A 5012-nucleotide genomic window follows, 5' to 3' on the forward strand; every position below is an offset into this window, starting at 1 on the left:
AGAAAGACTTTATTTGGAAATTAGTACAAGAAGGTTTTTTTTTTTTTTTTTTGAGCTTTGCTATAGTAGATAATGAGATTGCCACTAAAAATCAGAAAACATATACATGTATTTCAGTGTAGCATTTCTAAATTGTCTACCATAGAGCAATAAACGTTTTAGGGAAGTAAAGAGTTTCTGTGATTAAGTATACTTGGGAAACACTTTTTTTTTTTTTGTTATTGCAGTTGTTCATGGTGCACATTAGTATGCTAATTCTCTGTAAAGTTCTTTAGAGGATTTTTATTTTGCCCAGCAGTTCTCCAAAACGTTTGGCCTTGAGACTTCCCCTTTTTAGTGGTGTATCTCTAATCAACTTAGAGAAAAATACAGTTTAGAGTTATAGCTCTGGTAACTTCCCTTGAAACTAGAAATCATAGGAAAGTAAAGTTTCAAAGTTAATTTTGACTTTCTGTCCAAAACTCCAACTTATCCAATTTTTTTTTAATAGTCTTACTTTGGGGGTGCATGTGGGAGTACTTAAGGGAAGAGTCATATCTTGATGTGCTTACATTGTTAGTAATAATGATTTAATAAACTTAACACCAATATTCAAGTATTAGTTATAAGTAGGTTCACAATTGAATTAAGAAAATGATTGCGGAGGATGGGTGAAAGAAAACAGAAACAGGAGAGAAGTGGATTTGAGAAACCCTAAACCCAGTGCAAAACGTGCTGCTGGGCTCTACGGGGAGGTCTCTAAGATTTGCCCCGGTGGGCAGGGGTTCTCGCTCTGGGAGAGTGAGTACTTTTGTGAAGTTAGGGTATGCAGAATGTTTAACTTTGTTAAAGATGGCAAGATTTGCTCTGGACCAGATAAGGAGATAAAATATCTCTTTTCTTCTATCCTTAGTATGACCAGAAGCCTCTGTCTGTCTGAGCAAAAAGCTTCTAGAGCAAAAATCACTCCTGTGATTTGTGTGTGTGGCCTAATTGGGGTCTTCGCTGACATCCTGCTCTTGGACTGTTTTCATGGTTCCATGTTCTGTTTGTGTTAGCTTAGTTAGAAAAATGTAAGCACAGAAAGAACCATAACATAACTGTTTGCCTTTCCCTTGTGAGATTTATGATTAAAACAATGGTGTATGAAATAAAAACAGAGCTAGCCTGGAGGAAGACGCCGCATACTGTGTTGAGACTCATGAAAAAGGGCAGGCAGTCTCCTGGCCCAGCTACTTCTTAAACTTTCTCAAGTCTCTTGTCTTTTCATTTTTTCTTCATCCTCTTGTTCCCACCAAACCACTGGGAGGGAAGGCAAAGAATAGTTGGGGCTGGTCCCCAACATACTTTATCACCCTGAGTAAAGTGCTGTGGATCACAGCAACATCAAACTTTTGGGTTCAAGCAATCCTCTTGCTTCAGCTGGGACTACAGGTGCCTGCCACAATGCTTGGCTAGTTTTTCTATTTTCAGTAGAGATGGGGTGTTGCTCTTGCTCAGGCTGCCCTCAACCTCTTGAGCTCAAGCAATACACCCAACTCAGTCTCCCAGAGAGCTAGGATTACACACATAAGCCACCGCACCTGGCCTTATCCCATCTTTTTAAAGACTTGGTTTATTTAATTATTCTTATTCTATACCTTCTTCCTTACTTTTGATTCTTTATCATCTGCACAATCAAGTTCCTCTCATTTTGGTAAAAAACCATCTCTTATTCCTAGTATCTTCTTTCACTAAAACCAATAAGCCAACCTTTTTGAAGATGAAGTCAGCATTCATTGACTCTAATTCCTCATTTTCATTGGTATCTGGTAAACCTACTGATAAAAATGTGTCACATACAAATACATCTGCCTCTCTTTCATTTTTTGATGCTATTGGTAGCGTTAATAAGTCCTGGGGATAGGTGGTTTTTAATCCATATCCTGACTCCACAACTTGTTAACTGTTGACTTTGGGCAAATTGTTCTACTTTACCTACCTGTAGGATGAGAAATACTCATTTTAGGCACTTAATTTGAGACTTAGATAAAATGGCACAGAAGAAAGCACACAACATATTACTTAGTTAATTTTTACTTTTCTTTATCATTTCCTTTTTCTTAAACTTTTATCTTTTGGCTTTTGAGATACAACACTGTTAAATCTCCTCCTCCCCACTGACTTCTTTGTTTGTTTTGCAGTACTATCCTTCTCTTCCAGTCCCGGTTTGGCTTTTTTCCCACTTTTCTTTATGTGGTTTCTGGATGAATTCATCTACTCCCTGGTGTCCTTTACTACCTATGTCCTCATTACTCATATATTTATTTCACTTGCCTTGGTAAGTTTCTTGAAATCAGATTTGACTGAAAAAGTCCACAGACATGTAGAGCTCAACATCTTCAAATCTGAGTACTCTGTCCCCACATATAATCCATTTTTTATATTCCTTTATCTAGCTGATAGTACCACTATCCACCCATCACACAAGCCAGAAACCCAAGAGTCACACAACTGTACTTCTCCATCTCCATGGGAGTCTTTATGTAATGTGTCATTAACTCTCATTAGTTCTGCCTTCTAAATATATTTTTTAATCAATCTTCACTTCAACTTCCATAATTCAACTCTTCCTTATCTCTTAACTGGTCTTTTCTCCAGCTTTATATTTTTCTATAAACTATGCTCCATATTATGACCAGAATGATTGTTTTAAAATGCAAATCTCATTGTGCTAACCTATTATGTGTTCTCAGCACGATGCACAAGGCCTTCGGTGACCTTGCCTTTGCTTCTCTATGGAGCCCCGTCCTCTTCATTTCCTTCAGCTTCTCACTCTGATTCTCATATGATCACCCCGACCACTGGTCATTACCGAAGCTCGCCCCTCCTCCTTCCTGACAGTGTCTATTGCATGTTCCTCATGAGATAACATTTATTTGGTTTTCAAGATTATACATGAATGCTAGCCCCTTTCTAAAATCTTTCTCAAAAACCCAGATAAAATCAATCACATCTTCCTTTTGTTATTACCCTGACTTAAACTTACTGCTATTAATTCTGTGAAAAATATTTGGAGGGTATTCCATTATTCTTGCAATAACTAAAAATATTTCAATATGATAATTTTGAGCAATTTCCTTTTGGGTGGGGTCCACTACTATAGCTTCATTGTGTTCCCTCGAGGATGTTGAGCTATTTTGTTTAATCATGTGGCCAGGGTTCTTTTGCTAGTTTCTTCTCATCTGGCTCCCCTTCTCTCAGCTCTGGGGTAATAGTATTTCAGGGTATCTATTTTCCTTTGTTTGGGACTCTCTTGAACCAAGTCCAGGAGTGATGACTGCTCAGGGCTGAGGATTTTGAGAGAATTGTGGGCCCTCAGGGAGATTGTGTCAGCTCAGCAGTAGGGGTGAGGACTCAGTCACGGAGGCTTGAGGTCCATGTAAAATTCCAGAGTTTCAGGGGTAGAGTTTTAGGCCAGGTGTGAGCTCTGGAGCTACAGTGGCAGAGCCACAGACTCAGGGACATTGAGAGCTTTAGAGCTGATTCTGGGAATTTTGGTGACAGGCTGTTCTATAGTGTGGAGACTGCTGATACCCTGTCATACAATCTCAGTGGCTTAGGGTCTGTGTAGGTAAGCTGGCACTGCTATTTGACCCTGGTTCTCCCCCCCACACCTAGAACCACTGGTGTAGTCACCCCAGGCTTCCCAAGTAGTGCCTTGTGACACCTGGAACTTCTGCTCTCTTCAGTTCACATTGGGAGAAGGCATACTTGGTCCCCAGTCATGGGACACTGTACAGGAGAGTGTCTGTTCCCTCCTTAGCTTGGGAGGAGTGATGCAAAGACTATGCTTATCTGGCTTCATGCATCAGAATGATCAGGATGTCATTGGTTGCAGAAATCTGGGATTGGCAGGCATCACTTCTCTACTGCACCTGCTCTCCAATGGAGTGTCTCTGTACAGACTCTGGGCAAGTCCCCAATCAGCCCAGAGGGCTGCAGTGGAGAAGAGAGACCCCTTACAGGTTGACTTGCCTATAAATATTACTTCTCTTCTAAAAAGCAGTATCCCCTTGGGTTGCTTCTATCCTGCTGTCTCCCCCTCTCCAAGGCAGTGTGAACTGCATTAATCTTACCCTTAATCTGTGCGATAGTGGGATGGTGGGTGATGCTTGTCAGCAAGAATCAGCCATGCTCTATTTGGTAAACCTGTAATGAGCTACAGAGTTGTTCTCCCTGTCAGTAGCAGATGCTTACAGGAGAGAGCCAACTGCAGAGATGTTCCTTTGTGCCTGTGGTAAGCTCTACCCCTCAGGTGGAACACTTGAACGCACCACGCTTTAGAAGCGTTCTTGTAGTTCCCAGGTGGGTGGTTGATCTTAGCCGCAGCAGAATTGGGTGGAGGGCCACAGCTGGGGTGCAGGTAGGTTGTGGGAGTCTGAAAGGCTTTGCAAAGCCTCAGCAGGGCGCCGAGGCTGTCTTCCCAGACTCTGGGGGAGCCAATGGGAGGAGTCAAGGCTGGGTCCCAAAGCCTGAAAGGCCGCTTGTGAGGGTGGGCCTGCCCTTCCAGTACTGGCTGTGGGGAGTGAGCTCCGTCCTCTTGTGTTCCGGGATCCTCTCACCTGAGCCAGACTGTGCTCAGTTGCTATGGCACCAGCAGGCTGGGATCCTCCGTGCCAGAGGTCCCACCCACGTCAGAGTGCCCTCTCCTGGGGGATGAGGGAGGGTGTCTCCCCAGTTTGCCACCTATCAGACCCCCCACAGTTTTCTCTTGTCAGTTTTGCCCACGTGGGCTCCCTTACCCCCTCAAGTCCAGCTCCTAAACTTCCCGGTGTCCCTGTGACCCTGTTGAGTCCCGGGCGCACAGGACCCGGCCCACATGTCGGGGTTGCATCTCCCAAGGCTGGCGGAGCGCTCCCACGTCGGGCCCCCCGGGTCCCCCGCGTCTCCAGTGGGAGCGGCGGGCTCCGTCTCTGCGTGAACTTGAGATGCGGGACGCGCCGACTGAGAGGGCTGCTTGCTAAGTTCCCGGCTCCACTGCTCTCTCAGTT

Source organism: Otolemur garnettii, unplaced genomic scaffold, assembly GCF_000181295.1.
Source record: "Otolemur garnettii isolate 467f Iridium unplaced genomic scaffold, OtoGar3 scaffold00004, whole genome shotgun sequence".
Classification (NCBI taxonomy): Eukaryota; Metazoa; Chordata; class Mammalia; order Primates; family Galagidae; genus Otolemur; species Otolemur garnettii.